General features: G+C 45.1%; 1 protein-coding gene across 2 annotated transcripts in view; it reads right to left on the bottom strand.

The window, feature by feature from the left end:
• Positions 1–18,802, bottom strand: part of LOC140420693 (metabotropic glutamate receptor 1-like) — an 842,616-nt gene that overhangs the window by 80,398 nt on the left and 743,416 nt on the right. The window lies entirely within an intron of this gene.

The following is an 18,802-nucleotide window of genomic DNA, read 5'->3' as shown; positions in this document are numbered from 1 at the left end:
CTTAAAGGCATTTACACAAACTCCAAGGTGCAGCCACCAACTTCCACAAATATTTCAAATAATGTCTCCCTAGCTGTAGTTATTTCTCACAAAACTTACCTGTAGATATCCTTTTGGCCTCTCACGATCCAATGTCTTTTCAACTCTCCCTGACTTTACTGAACAGTAATCTGTTCTGGTTCAGTCTGTTCTGGTTTCCAGTTTCCTCTATTGTGTTAACTCCAGATCTCCTCTTCATTCCGTTAGTTTCCTTAACTAGCTGGATTCTAGGTTTCTGGCATCTGTTTTCTCAACCATTACATCATAGTATGGTTTTTCTACTAGCAAGGCTGAGAGAGGTTCCCTCTTTAGCCTGTTAAAACCAACTGCCTCTAGCAGAGCTGTGAGAGCTGCCTCTTCTCTCACTGCCTGCCTCCCACTGCAATCAAATTAGCTAACTAAACTTTCAAATGTTCTCGACCTTACAAGGCTCCAATTGCTAAGCAACACAGCAGCACGGTAGCATAGTGCTTAGCACAATTGCTTCACAGCTCCAGGGTCCCAGGTTCGATTCCCGGCTTGGCTCGCTGTCTGTGCGGAGTCTGCACGTTCTCCCCGTGTCTGTGTGGGTTTCCTCCGGATGCTCCGGTTTCCTCCCACAGTCCAAAGAAGTGCTGGCTAGGTGGATTGGCCATGATAAATTGCCCTTAGTGTCCCAAATTGCCCTTAGTTTTGGGTGGGGTTGCTGGGTTATGGGGATGGGGTGGGGGTGTGGGCTTGGGTGGGGTGCTCTTTCAGGGAGCCAGTGCAGACTCGATGGGCCGAATGGCCTCCTTCTGCACTGTAAATTCTATGATTCTATGAACACCCGCATACCTCTGCTGACATATTTATTCCTCATGCCATAGCCCTCTCTCAGCACAATAGAGACACAGTTGGAAATTAACCAACCCTCACACATACAAACACCATTGTCCAGCATCTAACTATAGGTTTCACTCTTCCAGGCACAGAAACATTTTGTTTATCAGGAGACATACATGTGGAGGCCAGTGTGGTCACAGTATCCAGTGAACACAATGAAGAGTTTCATTGTCCTGGCTCACTGGGCGTTCTGTTGTCCAACTACGTATTAGGCAGGAATGGTATACTGTTTAACACAGGGGAGGTCAGGGACCACTGATGGGAGTTTCCAGGTGAATATCTATTGCAAACCTGAAACTTCTCACCAGCCGGTTTAACCACACCCCCTCTGTTTAGGCATAACTGCTGTTTTTGTTCTGTTGTAACTCCTTCACTAGGATCCATAAATACAAGATGGTTACTAATAAACCTCAAAGAATTCAGGAGAACCTGCTATACCCAAAGAGAGAAACGTGGAACTTATAGGGTGATTGAGGCAAATAGAATAGATACTTTTAAGGCCAATACACGAGCGAGAAGCGAATAGAAGGAAGAGCCAATAGGGCTGGATAAAATAGGGTGGGAGGAAGCTTGCATGGAGCATAAACACTTACATAGACTGGATAGGTTGAAAGACCCATGTCCCTGCTTTAAATATTATGAAATTCTATATAATTCATTCAGGTTCTCTCAGATTACTAAAATCTTAAATTGGCTTTTGTAGAAATAAATGTCAAATAGTTTGATAATTTGGAGGCTGAAACCGAGATAGAACAGTCAGAGAAATAAGGAGAGGATGATAATAGAAGATAAATTACATGCGCAGCTGTTCCAGTTGCTGGCTTTGTGATTCATTACAACGTACTTTCTGACTGACTGCAATGTTCCCTGACTCTAGGAGCTGGCTTTCTGCACAGACATGTCTGCCTCACTGTGTTTCTCTTGGCTTGAAATTCACCTTGGTCAATTTTAGAAAAGCAGGAAATCTGGGGCAAATGGTCAATTTCAGCTGTGCAGGATTACACACTGAGAAACTGCACTGTAGACCCATATTTTCTATTTCAGCGATTTTGCAGTGCCGGTTCACATCTCTGTGCTGTTAACCAATGTCACAGTGAAATTCAGAGGCTAAATCTTCCATTCATGTCAGAGCAGGAGATGATCATTCAGCCCCTCAGCCTATTCTGCCATTCAATTAAATCCTGACGGACCTGTATTTCAACTCCATTTACCTGCCTCGACTCTGTAACACTTAGGGCTCGATTCAACTAATTGGGAATAAAATCCCATAGCGAGCGCAAGTAGCCACGAGTTTTCTGGCGCTCGCAGCACTGATAAACACATGGCTATACAATGCGTCGCATGTTGTATAAGGGACCTCAGTGAGGAACACAGAGACGAGGCTGCATATAGACCCGTTTTGTACACTGGGGAGCTCCGCTCTCCGGAACGCCTCAGTGTAGTGAGAGATCAGGGCACCATTTTTAAATGGAATACCAATCTCCAAGGCCCCTGAAGCGACCCCAACCCCACAACCCCAACACCCCCAGCCCGAATGCACTATGGTAGAGTCCCAGGTCCCTCCCCTTGTAACACCCATGCAGGGCACCCCCGGCCCATTCGTGCGCAAAAACCCCAACCTGGCACCTGGGCACCTTGTGCCAGAACACTATCCCCTTCCCAAAGAGCATCCAGCTGGGAGCATCCGATCCCCTGGGAGACCTCCACGAGTGCCGTTTTGTCTGATACCCATTTGTGGGATGAGTGCTGAACAGCGCTCGCCTGAGGTGTAGGGGATGAATCCCAAAGCCTCAGATACCTTGGGAATCTGCACATTTGAGTGAGGCTAGCTCTCTTGCTCTAATGTGCAGATTTGCCAAAAAGTGATCCCGCTCATAATGGACAGGATTTACATCGCAACATTGCGAGCTGGGTAGATCCCGGGAGAGGGTGTCTCCCAGCTTTTATTGGCCACGCTGCGCCATGGTGAGCTGCTTTTCAGGTGCAATGTGACCATTGGATCGCACCCTTAATACCCTTTATTCAACCAAAGCCTATCAAACGCAATCTTGAAAATTTGAATTAACACGTCAGCTGTTCTAACCCTTGAGGAGATCACTACATAAGGGGCGGAATTCTCCGACCCCCCGCCGGGTCGGAGAATCCCCGGGGGGGCAATGAAAAATTGCCCTTAGGTTAGATGGGGTTGCGGGGATAGGGTGGAGATGTGGGGTTAAGTAGGGTGCTCTTTCCTAGAGCCGGTGCAGACTCAATGGGCCAAATGGCCTCCTTCTGCACTGTAAATTCTATGATTCTATGATTACCCCCGGCATTTGGAGAGTAAGTTGCAGAGGAGGCAGATTGTGATTTCAGTCAAAGTGTAATGCCAACCTGATGCCCATGCTGCCATTTCTGATCTTGCTGCTCCAACTGATGTCCTCCTTCAAATATGACCTGCTGAATATGTGTGCAGCAGCAGAGGAATCGCCTCACCAGGGCTGTTTAAAAAGGGAGCATCGCCAGCCTTGCAGGTTCTACTGACTCTGTGAGCTTGTCGAAATGTTTGGTGGTTTACAGAGTTGGTGAAATTGGCAGTGAGTGGTGTTGCAGGCGGAGAAGTCAGTGGCTGTGACCACAAAGACTATGGATATCCATGTGATCCCAGCACTCCATTCCATTTCCCCTTGGGCTGTGGAATGAGAGGGAGATTGAGCAGAATCAGCATAGAAGGAGACAAGCTGCTGGCAGTGGGCTGCCGGGTGTGAAGGTCTCTCAGTAGGAGGCCTTAGCCACCCAGGTCTTCCTAGGACATTTTTCTGAACTCAAACTAAGCCAGAAGGTAGCAGTGTCACTGGCAGTCTCTGCAAAGGCCACCGTGGCTCAGAATATTTTTGTATTGGGATTCTTCCAGGCTGGACCAGGTGGCATCGATTACATCTCCCAGTTCGTCATCCACAGATCAATGGGCCGCTGTGAGACCTGGCAAGCCCCTTTTGAATACTGGCGTCCCCAGCAATGATAGTTTGAACCCGCATGGCAGCAAGCTGGGCTTGCATTATAACAAGTTATCACAATGCTACAGTCTTCCATTGCACTTCAGTGACTCCTGCTGATTCTGAAAAGAAACTGGGATGCCACTGATCATCAGACACTGCCTCGTGGCTGGATCCACAGCTGCTGTCATGAAGTTCGCCACCATGTTCCAAGTTCTGTGCCAGATTGGTGCTGGGCTCCATGACATTGATAACACTCTTTCTAGCAGGCCTGCTAATACACCAAGCATTTAATCATGCATGCCAGCAGCCTTTTTCTGCACCCCACCACATCGAAGTCTGCATCTAAGTCCGCTGCAGCATAAATTGTAAGAGACCTTGCCCTCTAGGGAGTTGGCACCCATGCTATCCTCTCTTCCCTTACCTGACTGCAGGCTCCAAGTAAGTCTCCCCATACAGATCCCACGTCTATGCTACCCTCATGCAGTGTTAGTCTCTGAGCTGGTGGTTGCGAATGTGAGAGTGAATGGCAAGAGTTTATCGTCATTAGTGTGCTACTCCTCTGCATTTCATGCTTCTGTACAAGTGGTTTGACCAGATGCCAGATCTTGCGTACTTTAAAGATGCAAGGTTCCAGTCGTTAGGCACGGGTTGGGTACAGAGGAGATGCATGCTTATACCATCAGCAGCTTGTAAATCAGAAGAGATTGTGGGATGAAGTGGAAGCGTCCCCGAACAGGCGCCAGAATGTGGCGACTAGGGGCTTTTCACAGTAACTTCACTGAAGCCTACTTGTGACAATAGGCGATTATTATTATTATTATTAAGCGTAGGAACGTACATTCATCTTCTATGGGTCGAACCCTGTTATCGGTCACTGCCTAATTCATTTAAAAAAATTTTTTAGAGTACCCAATTATCTTTTTCAATTAAGGACCAATTTAGCGTGGCCAATCCACCTAACCTGCACATCTTTGGGTTGTGGGGGCGAAACCCATGCAGACATGGGAGAATGTGCAAACTTCACACGGACAGTGACACAGTGCCGGGATTCGTACCCGGATCCTCAGCGCTGCAGTCCCAGTGCTAACCACTGCACCACATGCCGCCCCTGCCTAATTCATGAAGCTCAGCGCGCCAGCTCCACTGGGGTCAGGACACACCCACTCCTGTCTCTCGCTGGTTAAAGTTTAGCAATTGTGTTTTTGTACCGCTTTGCTTTGCTAGAGTGTGTGGTGTGCGTCTAAGCTAAATAGCTAGCAGTGAGATATATGCACGAGTCTTGTAGCAATGCTAAGCTTGTAAGGGTGAGATGAGTGTTGGAATGTGAGTTATTAATGGTACTTGATGGAGAATGCTGGCAGATGTGTGAAGAATGGAGTAGTGAATGGAGCGGTGTATCAACAGTTGTTTGGGAAGGATATGTCATTTGAAAATACATTTGACCTTAACCATGCAGATGAGGTCATGAAATACTTCTTGCACTACATCCAGGTCCTCGAGGCTAGACTTCTTGCATTCGCAGCAGTATCTATTTTCCTCCACTGCTTTCTCAATGATTGTCTGGACAGCCTCCTGGTCCTCTGTGTGTAGAGAACCTCTCTCCTGATCACCTCATGCAACAAGACCTCTAATGTTGCATTTGAGAAGCTTACGGTACGTTTTCTGCTCTCTTGCATTGTTTTTTCTGGTCTGAGATACTTCTGCAGCCACTGTGAGCACCAATCACAGCCAGACTGCCCCTTTATGAGGCGCAGGCTGGTTTTACATGGCGTTCGCCTCACACAAGTTTAGGTTAATTGCCGAGCCATGCAGCCATTCAGCAATGTATTAAATGTTGGACGATACATTACTGTGATTATAGTTAGCAGGCAGTGAGAGTACATGTCCTACTTGCATTGGGCCAGGTGTGAGTTACTTGTGCATTGTGACCCACAGGCCTGTTTCCAGGCCTTCTCCAATTTTTCTGCCATGTCTGTTCTCAACTTGCGGCCTGTGGTAGTGATTGACTTAGCTTCAGCTTCACCTTGGGAGTTCAGATTGGCAAAATGATATTCCGCGAAGCCTTTGACAAAGTTCCGAATGAACAGCTCCTGTCCAAACTTCACTACTCTGGAACTGGGGGGACAAACAGAAAACAAAGAATGGTGTGTGATGGGGAATCATCCTCTCAAGAGATGTCCCAGGGAACTTTGTTGGGATCTTTACTCTTACTGGCATACATAAACGATATTCCCAACAAGTTAAAAAAAAATAGGGTACAGGGTCAAGACCATTTACATAACAGGGAAAACTCAACGTCATATTAATTCACTGCAAGGTGGCCTTCGGGATCAGTGCCAATGGGAGATGACATTCAATGCCAAAAAATGCTATGCTGGGTGCATTATCAACAAATTGGATTCACCAACAGGTAGCTTTAAGTTCTGGCATCAACCATAGCCAGGAGTTTATCTTAAAAACAATTTTCAGTGAGGTTTACACCTTCAGCAGGTAACATCCAAAGCTAACCAGGTGCTTGGATTTCTGAGGAGGAATCTTTGGCATTGTAACAAAAATATAAAGAGTTATAGATTAACAAACACTTGCTCGTCCAATCTTGGAGTGTGTAGGTTGTATGTGGGATCCTTATGCTGTGAGGGATATAACTAAGATTGGCATGGTCCAAAGAAGAGGTGCTGCATGATTCTGCATATATCAGTATGGGAAATACACCAGTGTCACATCTGGATCAAAGATTTGGAATGGGAATCACTGCAGCAAAGAAGGGAGAAAAGTACACTGATCATACGCTATAAAATATGGAATAAACCAGTGGGAATTGACAGAAACAAGAACATGGTGCCCTCAGGCAGTGACAAGACACGAGATAGCCAAATACACAAACTACAAAGACCATGGGCGGGATTCTGCCGTAATCGGCGGGGCGGGCACCTCTGGCGGGACGGAGTGGCGTGAACCACTCCGGCGTCGGGCCGCCTCAAAGGTGCAGAATCTACCGCACCTTCAGGGGCTAGGCCCGCCCCAGAGTGGCTTGCGGGGAAGGAGCTTGGCGCCACGCCAACCGGCGCCGAAGGGCCTCCGCCGGCCGACGTGAGTTGGCGCATGCGCGGGAGCGCCAGCGTCTGCTGGCGTCATCCCGGCGCATGCGCGGGAGGGTTCGTCTCCGCACCGGCCATCGCAGAGGACAACAGCGGCCGATGCGGAGGAATAGAGTACCCCCATGGCACAGGCCCGCCCGCGGATCGGTGGGCCCTGATCGCGGGCCAGGCCACCGTGGGGGCACCTCCTGGGGCCAGATCCCCCCGCGCCCACCCGAGAACCCCGGAGGCTGCCTGCGCCGCCAGGTCCCACCAGTAAGGACCTACTCCAATTTGTGCCGGCGGAACTGGCAAAAAACGGGTGGGACTTCGGCCCATCGCGGGCCGGAGAATCCGGGCGGCCCCGCGGCCCATTGTGTCGGGCAGAACCCCGCCATTCTCTGAGGTGGGCGCCGCGATTCATGCCGGGGCGATTTTTGGGGGGCCGGAGAATTCGGAGGACGGCGGGGGCGGGATTCACGCCAATCACCGGCGATTCTCCGACCCGGCGGGGGTTCGGAGAATCCCGCCCCATTTGTTTCCAAGACAATTTATCAATAATCCTTCTTTCCAATCCCACAATGGAACAAGCTGCCGCCGAAAATAGTCACCGAACCATCACTGGAAATCTTTTTGATCCTACCACCTGGTGCAGCAGACGGAATACGAATCCTGTGTCGAGGTGGTAGTGATTGACAGCGGTTTAAGAAACTGTACACTTAAAGATACACATATCCATTATATCACAACTGCCCCCCCTTTTTATTTCCTAAACTAAAGGCTTACCTTGAAAGAGTCAAACTATTTTCACGACAGCAAAAATAAAATAATATTGCAGATCTTTGATCATAAGCTCCATGGTGCCCAGAGCATAAAATATCTGGGGTGACCAGGGAGAGTTGTTGTAGCAACACTTGAGTGTAACAGATCCCAGGGATGGAACTTTCAAGTCATTTTACGCAGTGACTTCGGCATTGGTTGGCTGAATCACTATTTGCCATTCCTGAATAAAACCTGATACTAAGCAATATATTTACAAGCCTCTGAAACGTATCAACGGTTTGCTTATCTGTCCAGACTTAATTACAGTGATCGCTGCCGGAGGTTGCTGTACCTTTTCAGAATGCTGGTTCGGGGCGTTTTGTTTTTATTTTTAAAAAACGAACCCGGGTTCTTGGCGCCGTGAGGCAGCAGTGCTAACCACTGCGCCACGTGCCACCCCTCCCCGTGTTTTGTTTTTATTGCATCTTCGACTGTTCTGTTTGCAATAGGGTTACTGTGTTTCTGGCTGTGGTATCATTCTGATTTTGCATCTGTTTCATCATGCCATTTGGTGTTTGCACTTGATATGATCTTGCTTCTGGGCTTCTGCTGATGAATTCTGCTGGATACCATGTACGTCAGTTGGGTGTTGTACTGTCAAATGCTCATGTTGGGTAATTCATTCTCCGCATGCTAGTCATAAGCATCTTTCATCTTCCCCTGTTTTTCGAATAATGCATCACATATCTCTTGGGAGTATCAACAAATGATGACTGGAGGCGATTTGTCTTCACTTGTCTGCTGAATAGTAATTGGCCCCGCAGTGTGACGGAGAGCACGCGTTCGGAATGGGGATACATATTTGCTTTAAATTGTGCTGTGTAGCCGGTCGGCTGATGACCTGTGATCAGTGCTCTTCTCCCAGTGTTAAGCACAGGGAGCAATGGCACTTCTTGTGGTCTGTGATCTTGGTTATTGTATTGAGGATACCATGGGTGATGACCAAGGACTGGTCCTTGCACATCAGTAGGTCTGCAATCACTAGCACCGTAGGTCTGCGATCACTAGCACCGTGATACCCAGAACATAAAATATCTGGGGTGACGAGGGTGAGTTGTTGTCGTGACACTTGAGTGTAATGGATCCCAGAGGTGGAACTTCCAAGCCATTGTATGTACTGAGTTTGGCATGACGTTTGCCATTTCTATGGGCATTGACATTTCATATTACAAAGTGGAAGGACGCTTGCACCTGCAACACTACATAGATTATGCTGACCCTTCACATGTGCGTATATAATCTGGATGGTGGCAAAGTCTTCTGTGGTTACAATTATGCCAATACATTCTCTGATGTTCACCAGCCTGAATGTTGGCTCACTTAATTTCTCGATAGTCGGGTAATCCTCATCATCTGACTCTTTAGATTGGCTGACATTTTGTGGATCTTGTATCGGCATTGTTTGGAAATGAATCTGGGGAGATAGTTATGGGGAACAAGAAAATGGCAGAGGAGTTAAAGAGATATTTTGCATCCGTCCTCATGGTGGAAGATACTTCGAACTTTCCATTAAGACTAAAGAATAGGGGAGAGATTAAATACCGTCACCATAACGAGAGAAGTAGTATTCGGCAATCTAATGGGACTAAGGGCAGATAAGTCCCCTGGCCCTGGTGGCTTGCATCCTAGGATCCTAAAAGAATTAGCTACAGAGATAATAAATGCATTGGCTGTAAGTTCCCAAAAATCCTTGGATTCTGGAGAAGTAATGAAAGATTGGAGAACGGCCAATGTGACACCCCTATTCAAAAATGAAGGGAGGCAAAAAGTGGGTAATGGTTGGCCAATTAGCCTAACATCTATTGTTGGAAAAACTTTGGAATCAATTATTAAGGAAGTGTTATGGGTCAGGGTTTAGAGAATCCCAAAGTGTATTATGGAGTTCACCTGACCCACAACTTTTAATAGATTGTGGTATGGGGAGCACACGGCTCACTCTACAGGAATGGTACAGCAGAAATGGACCAGTATTTTTTTAAACAAAACAATGTTTATTCTATGAACTTAAGTTAACCTTTTTAACATAAACAGTGAATGTCTTCGCAACCATTAATTCAAAGATAACCCTCAAAGAATACAACACTAAGTAATCCTTTAAGCTGTCATTTTAACAGAAGAACCATAAGAACTAGGAGCAGGAGTAGGCCATCTGGCCCCTCGAGCCTGCCCCACCATTCAATGAGATCATTGCTGATCTTTTGTGGACTCAGCTCCACTTTCCGGCCCGAACACCATAACCCTTAATCCCTTTATTCTTCAAAAAACGATCTATCTTTATCTTAAAAACATTTAATGAAGGAGCCTCAACTGCTTCACTGGGCAAGGAATTCCATAGATTCACAACCCTTTGGGTGAAGACGTTCCTCCTAAACTCAGTCCTAAATCTACTTCCCCTTATTTTGAGGCTATGCCCCCTAGTTCTGCTTTCACCCGCCAGTGGAAACAACCTGCCCGCATCTATCCTATCTATTCCCTTCATAATTTTATATGTTTCTATAAGATCCCGCCTCATCCTTCTAAATTCCAATGAGTACAGTCCCAGTCTACTCAACCTCTCCTCGTAATCCAACCCCTTCAGCTCTGGGATTAACCTAGTGAATCTCCTCTGCCCACCCTCCAGTGCCAGTACGTCCTTTCTCAAGTAAGGAGACCAAAACTGAACACAATACTCCAGGTGTGGCCTCACTAACACCTTATACAATTGCAGCATAACCTCCCTAGCCTTAAACTCCATCCCTCTAGCAGTGAAGGACAAAATTCCATTTGCCTTCTTAATCACCTGTTGCGCCTGTAAACCAACTTTTTGCGACTCATGCACTAGCACACCCAGGTCTCTCTATACAGCAGCATGTTTTAATATTTTATCATTTAAATAATAATCCCTTTTGCTGTTATTCCTACCAAAATGGATAACCTCACATTTGTCAACATTGTATTCCATCTGCCAGACCCTAGCCCATTCACTTAGCCTATCCAAATCCCTCTGCAGACTTCCAGTATCCTCTGCACTTTTTGCTTTACCACTCATCTTAGTGTCGTCTGCAAACTTGGCACATTGCCCTTGGTCCCCAACTCCAAATCATCTATGTAAATTGTGAACAGTTGTGGGCCCAACACTGATCCCTGAGGGACACCACTAGCTACTGATTGCCAACCAGAGAAACACCCATTAATCCCCACTCTTTGCTTTCTATTAATTAACCAATCCTCTATCCATGCTACTACTTTCCCCTTAATGCCATGCATCTTTATCTTACGAAGCAATCTTTTGTGTGGCACCTTGTCAAAGGCTTTCTGGAAATCCAGATATACCACATCCATTGGCTCCCCGTTATCTACCGCACTGGTAATGTCCTCAAAATATTCCACTAAATTAGTTAGGCACGACCTGCCCTTTATGAACCCATGCTGCGTCTGCCCAATGGGACAATTTCCATCCAGATGCCTCGCTATTTCTTCCTTGATGATAGATTCCAGCATCTTCCCTATTACCAACGTTAAGCTCACTGGCCTATAATTACCCGCATTCTGCCTACCTCCTTTTTTAAACAGTGGTGTCACGTTTGCTAATTTCCAATCCGCCGGGACCACCCCAGAGTCTAGTGAATTTTGGTAAATTATCACTAGTGCATTTGCAATTTCCCTAGCCATCTCTTTTAGCAGTCTGGGATGCATTCCATCAGGGCCAGGAGACTTGTCTACCTTTCGCCCCATTAGCTTGCCCATCACTACCTCCTTGGTGATAACAATCCTCTCAAGGTCCTCACCTGTCATACCCTCATTTCCATCAGTCAGTGGCATGTTATTTGTATCTTCCACTGTGAAGACCGACCCAAAAAACCTGTTCAGTTCCTCAGCCATTTCCTCATCTCCTATTATTAAATCTCCCTTCTCATCCTCTAAAGGACCAATATTTACCTCAGCCACTCTTTTTTGTTTTACATATTTGTAGAAACTTTTACTATCTGTTTTTATATTCTGAGCAAGTTTACTCTCATAATCTATCTTACTCTTCTTTATAGCTTTTTTAGTAGTTTTCTGTTGCCCCCTAAAGATTTCCCAGTCCTCTAGTCTCCCACTAATCTTTGCTACTTTGTATGCTTTTTCCTTCAATTTGATACTCTCCCTTATTTCCTTAGATATCCACAGTCGATATTCCCTCTTTCTACCGTCCTTCCTTTTTGTTGGTATAAACCTTTGCTGAGCACTGTGAAAAATCACTTGGAATCCACTGTTCCTCAACTGATTCACCATAAAGTCTTTGCTCCCAGTCTACCTTAGCTAGTTCTTCTCTCATCCCATTGTAATCTCCTTTGTTTAAGCACACAACACTAGTGCTTCATTTTACCTTCTCACCCTCCATCTGTATTTTAAATTCCACCATATTGTGATCGCTCCTTCTGAGAGGATCCCTAACTATGAGATCCTGAATCAATCCTGTCTCATTACACAGGACCAGATCTAGGACCGCTTGTTCCTTCGTAGGTTCCATTACATACTGTTCAAGGAAACTATCGTGGATACATTCTATAAACTCCTCCTCATGGCTGCCTTGACCGACCTGGTTAAACCAATCGACATGTAGATTAAAATCCCCTATGATAACTGCTGTACCATTTCTACATGCATCAGTTATTTCTTTGTTTATTGCCTGTCCCACCATAATGTTACTATTTGGTGGCCTATAGACTACTCCTATCAGTGACTTTTTCGCCTTACTATTCCTGATTACCACCCAAATGGATTCAACCTTATCCTCCATAGCACCGATGTCATCCCTTACTGTTGCCCGGATGTCATCCTTAAAAAACAGGGCTACACCACCTCCCTTACCATCCACTCTGTCCTTCCGAATAGTTTGATACCCTCGGATATTTAACTCCCAGTCGTGACATCCAAAAGACTTAACAAACCTTTAAAAAGAAGCTCATCATGGTTTACATTCAATACTGAAAACATCACCAAATGATTGAGAGATAGTCCTTCATGGCAGAGAGCTCAACAGTACAGCTGCTTTTTCTGACTTCAGCTGCAACACCCAGACACACCCAACCTTTTTCTCAAAGTGAAACTAAAAAGCTGAACCAGAGTTCAACTCCACCCACCCTCTGACATCACTGCAGTAACATGAGCAGCTAACCATTTCTTAAAGCGACATTCTCATGACACCTCCCCCAAAGAAAAAATAAATAAACCATCAACTTTAAGATAGTTTCATTTTTCACCTTTTCACCATTCTTAAAGAAATGCACTAAATATACTTTATCGTTTCAAAAAAACAACACGCGCAAACAGGTATAATAATATAGTCCATTTTCTTCCCGTTCTTCTTCCTCCAACTGAAACTACTTCTCAATTGACAGTCTCTTGGAACAAGAAGGTCTCTGCATGATCCGTCCATTTCTCTACACCTCGGCATTTCTCTTTAAAGTCAGATACTTTAGCTCAATCTGATCGCAGAGTCCCTGTAATTCTGCAACACAGGAGCATTGGTTATCACAGCTTTCAGGCAGCCAAATGCCTGTCGAAAGTCTGCTGTCCATTGAAATTTTCAACATTTCTTCAGCTAGTCCATCAGTGGAGCAATCACGCTACAAAACCTTTGCACAAATGTTCGATCAAATCCACCCATGCCAAGACATCGCATTATCTCCCTTCGTATCGAGGGTATTAAAAACTCAAGGAAAGTGACTTGGGCTTTTCCAAATTCACTTTTGGTCAGGTTTATCACCAAACCTGCCTCCTGAAGTCGATCGAATAACTCCATCAGATGTTTTAACTGTTCTTTCCATGTCTGGCTGAAAATTACCAGATTGTCGATGTATACCGCACAATTGGGTAATCCTGAAAGGACTTTGTTAGTTAACCGTTGAAATGTGGCTGGGGCGTTTTTCATGCCAAATGGCATAACTTTGAATTGGTATATACCATCTGGAGTCACAAAAGCTGACATTTTCTTCGCCCTTTCGGATAAAGGTACCTGCCAGTAACCTTGAAGTAAATCCAATATGGAAATAAAAGCGGACTGTCCCACTTTCTCAATGCAAAATCCTCCAAACGTGGGATAGGATAAGAGTCCTTTCTTGTTACTGCATTAACCTTTCTACAGTCCACACACAACCGTTGGGCATCATCTGGTTTAGGTATCATCACTGTGGGTGAGCTCCATTGGCTGCAACCCACTTCAATTATGCCAATTTTAAGCATACTCTCAATCTCTTTGTTAACCTGTGCCAATTTTAAAGGATTAAGTCTATATGGATGTTGTTTGATTGGAACAGCATTTCCCACATCTACATCATGTATAGCTATTTTAGTACTTCCCAATATATCTCCGCAAACTTGCCCACGTGATATCAATGACTCTTTCAGATCAGTTTGTTTTTCCTCTGGAAGGTAACTCAACAATTTATCCCAATGTTTAAGAACATTCTCATTTTCCAATTTAATTTGAGGTATGTCAAATTCACAGTCATCTGGATTTGGTTCGTCACTTTGAGTTAGAATCATTAAAACCTCCTCCTTTTTCTCTCCTTCCTTTTCAAAGTACCTTTTAAGCATATTCACATGACACACTAGGTGAGTCTTCCTTCTATCTGGTGTTTTTAACCACATAATTCACCTCTGTTAATTTCCTTTCAATCTGATAAGGTCCACAAAACCTAGCTTTTAAAGGTTCACCTACCACTGGTAACAACACTAAAACTTTATCGCCACTGACGAAACTACGAACTTTGGATTTCTTGTCCGTGACTCGTTTCATCACATTTTGTGCAACTTTCAAATGTTGTCTAGCCAATTCACCTGCTCTATTTAATCGTTCCCTAAAATTTGACACGTAATCCAATAATGTAAGTTCTGATTTCTCACTCACCAATTTTTCCTTAATCAATTTAAGTGGTCCTCTTACCTCATGACCAAAAATCTGTTCAAAAGGACTAAATTTGGTTGACTCATTAGGTACATCCTTAATTGCAAACAGTACGAATGGAATTCCTTTATCCCAATCCTCTGGATAATCTTGACAATACGCCCTCAACATTGTCTTTAATGTCTGATGCCACCTTTCTAACGCTCCCTGCGATTCTGTATGGTACGCAGTTGATTTAAATTGTTGTATTCCTAACCTGTGACTTTGCAACCTTGTACTACACAATCCGGAAAAATCCCAAGATATTCGTCCTTCAACACTTCAGTTGTCTGATTTTCCACTGGGTTATCAACCACAGTAGGCATCACTCCCACTTGCGATCCAGCTATATCATTACCCAAGATAAACTGTATTCCTGGACAAGATAGTTTCTCTATTACTCCTACTACCACTTCACCACTTTTCACTGGACTTTCCAACCTTACCTTATATAATGGAACGCTACTCCTCTCACCCTGAATTTCACATATTACCACCTTTTCTGGCAACATTCTTCCCAACCGACATAACTCCTCATCTCTTACCATTAAAGATTGACAAGCTCCCGTATCTCTTAAAATTGTGACTTCTTTACCTGCTCCTCCTGATACACAACTTTTTAAAGAAATTTAGAGTACCCAATTCATTTTTTCCAATTAAGGGCAATTTAGCGTGGCCAATCCACCTACCCTGCACAGCTTTGGATTGTGGGGGCGAAACCCACGCAAACACCGGGAGAATGTGCAAAGTCCACACGGACAGTGACCCAGAGCCGGGATCAAAACTGGGACTTCGACGCCGTGAGGCAGCAATGCTAACCACTGCACCACCGTGCTGCCCACCTGATACACAACTTTACCCACACAAGTAAATTATTTAAAGAGAACTGGCACCTTCTTATCAATCACCTCTTGATCAGGCTGTACAATCTTTTGCACCTCCTTCACTTCACTTGGGCTTTACTTTACCACTTTAACAAACCCCACTGTCTTATCCTGTTTTACCACATCAGCCTTCCCAGTGCTTTTCTTCAACCACCAACACTGTGACTTTACATGGCCTAATTTATTACAGTGAAAACATTTGAAACGTTTCATTTCTTTTCCACTCTCCTGGATTTGTTTTTCAATCTGAGATACACTCTCCTTATTATCTCCCATCAGGTCAGCTATACCTTTACCACTTGAGTATTTCTCATGTCCCCAGTTTCTATCCCTCACAGGCTGAAACTGATGTCGGAAACCAAGCTTTGATTAATGAACTAATTCATAATCATCTGCCATTTCTGCTGCTAATCTCGCAGTTTTAAGCCTCTGCTCTTCCACATGAGTTCTCACTACATCAGGAATTGAATTTTTAAACTCCTCCAAAGTATAATTGCTCTGAGAGCTTCACACGTTTGGTCTATTTTCAAAGCCCTTATCCACCTATCAAAATTACTCTGTTTGAGCCTTTCAAACTCCATGTATGTTTGACCAAATTCTTTCCTTAAATTTCTAAACCTTTGTCTGTAAGCTTCAGGCACTTGTTCATATGCACCCAAGATGGATTTTTTCACCTCCTCATACGTCCCAGATACCTCCTCCGGTAGTGGTGCCCTTCACTAGCCCTATCTACCAGCTTTTGTTTGAATCAGTAATACCCACATGTCCTGTGGCCATTTCATTTGTTTAGCTACCTTCTCAAATGAAATGAAAAAGGCTTCTACCTCATTTTCACCAAACCTAGGCAATGCTTTGACATATTTAAATGGATACCCACCATGCCTTCGACTATGAGGCAAAAGAGGGGGAGGTGTGGCGCTGCTAGTCAAGAGCAGTATTACGGTGGCGGAGAGGATGCTAGATGGGGACTCTTCTTCCGAGGTAGTATGGGCTGAAGTTAGAAACAGGAAAGGAGAGGTCACCCTGTTGGGAGTTTTTTATAGGCCTCCTAATAGTTCTAGGGATGTAGAGGAAAGGATGGCGAAGATGATTCTGGATAAGAGCGAAAGTAACAGGGTAGTTATTATGGGAGACTTTGACTTTCCAAATATTGACTGGAAAAGATATAGTTCGAGTACAATAGATGGGTCGTTTTTTGTACAGTGTGTGCAGGAGGGTTTCCTGAAACAATATGTTGACAGGCCAACAAGAGGCGAGGCCACGTTGGATTTGGTTTTGGGTAATGAACCAGGCCAGGTGTTGGATTTGGAGGTAGGAGAGCACTTTGGGGACAGTGACCACAATTCGGTGACGTTTACGTTAATGATGGAAAGGGATAAGTATACACCGCAGGGCAAGAGTTATAGCCGGGGGAAGGGCAATTATGATGCCATTAGACGTGACTTGGGGGGGATAAGGTGGAGAAGTAGGCTGCAAATGTTGGGCACACTGGATAAGTGGGGCTTGTTCAAGGATCAGCTGCTGCGTGTTCTTGATAGGTATGTACCGGTCAGGCAGGGAGGAAGGCGTCGAGCGAGGGAACCGTGGTTTACCAAGGAAGTGGAATCTCTTGTTAAGAGGAAGAAGGAGGCCTATGTGAAGATGAGGTGTGAAGTTTCAGTTGGGGCGATGGATAGTTACAAGGTAGCGAGGAAGGATCTAAAGAGAGAGCTAAGACGAGCAAGGAGGGGACATGAGAAGTATTTGGCAGGAAGGATCAAGGAAAACCCAAAAGCTTTCTATAGGTATGTCAGGAATAAGCGAATGACTAGGGAAAGAGTAGGACCAGTCAAGGACAGGGATGGGAAATTGTGTGTGGAGTCTGAAGAGATAGGCGAGATACTAAATGAATATTTTTCGTCAGTATTCACTCAGGAAAAAGATAATGTTGTGGAGGAGAATGCTGAGCCCCAGGCTAATAGAATAGATGGCATTGAGTACGTAGGGAAGAGGTGTTGGCAATTCTGGACAGGCTGAAAATAGATAAGTCCCCGGGACCTGATGGGATTTATCCTAGGATTCTCTGGGAGGCCAGGGAAGAGATTGCTGGACCTTTGGCTTTGATTTTTATGTCATCATTGGCTACAGGAATAGTGCCAGAGGACTGGAGGACAGCAAATGTGGTCCCTTTGTTCAAAAAGGGGAGCAGAGACAACCCCGGCAACTATAGACCGGTGAGCCTCACGTCTGTAGTGGGTAAAGTCTTGGAGGGGATTATAAGAGACAAGATTTATAATCATCTAGATAGGAATAATATGATCAGGGATAGTCAGCATGGCTTTGTGAAGGGTAGGTCATGCCTCACAAACCTTATTGAGTTCTTTGAGAAGGTGACTGAACAGGTAGATGAGGGTAGAGCAGTTGATGTGGTGTATATGGATTTCAGCAAAGCGTTTGATAAGGTTCCCCACGGTAGGCTATTGCAGAAAATACGGAGGCTGGGGATTGAGGGTGATTTAGAGATGTGGATCAGAAATTGGCTAGCTGAAAGAAGACAGAGGGTGGTGGTTGATGGGAAATGTTCAGAATGGAGTACAGTCACAAGTGGAGTACCACAAGGATCTGTTCTGGGGCCGTTGCTGTTTGTCATTTTTATCAATGACCTAGAGGAAGGCGCAGAAGGGTGGGTGAGTAAATTTGCAGACAATACTAAAGTCGGTGGTGTTGTCGATAGTGTGGAAGGATGTAGCAGGTTACAGAGGGATATAGATAAGCTGCAGAGCTGGGCTGAGAGGTGGCAAATGGAGTTTAATGTAGAGAAGTGTGAGGTGATTCACTTTGGAAGGAATAACAAGAATGCGGAATAGTTGGCTAATGGTAAAGTTCTTGGAAGTGTGGATGAGCAGAGGGATCTAGGTGTCCATGTACATAGATCCCTGAAAGTTGCCACCCAGGTTGATAGGGTTGTGAAGAAGGCCTATGGAGGGTTGGCCTTTATTGGTAGAGGGATTGAGTTCCGGAGTCGGGAGGTCATGTTGCAGCTGTACAGAACTCTGGTACGGCCGCATTTGGAGTATTGCGTACAGTTCTGGTCACCGCATTATAGGAAGGACGTGGAGGCTTTGGAGCGGGTGCAGAGGAGATTTACCAGGATGTTGCCTGGTATGGAGGGAAAATCTTATGAGGAAAGGCTGACGGACTTGAGGTTGTTTTCGTTGGAGAGAAGAAGGTTAAGAGGAGACTTAATAGAGG

Source organism: Scyliorhinus torazame, chromosome 1, assembly GCF_047496885.1.
Source record: "Scyliorhinus torazame isolate Kashiwa2021f chromosome 1, sScyTor2.1, whole genome shotgun sequence".
Taxonomy (NCBI): domain Eukaryota; kingdom Metazoa; phylum Chordata; class Chondrichthyes; order Carcharhiniformes; family Scyliorhinidae; genus Scyliorhinus; species Scyliorhinus torazame.
The sequence above is the reverse complement of the archived record's forward strand: the minus strand, read 5'-3'. Positions and strand labels throughout refer to the sequence as shown.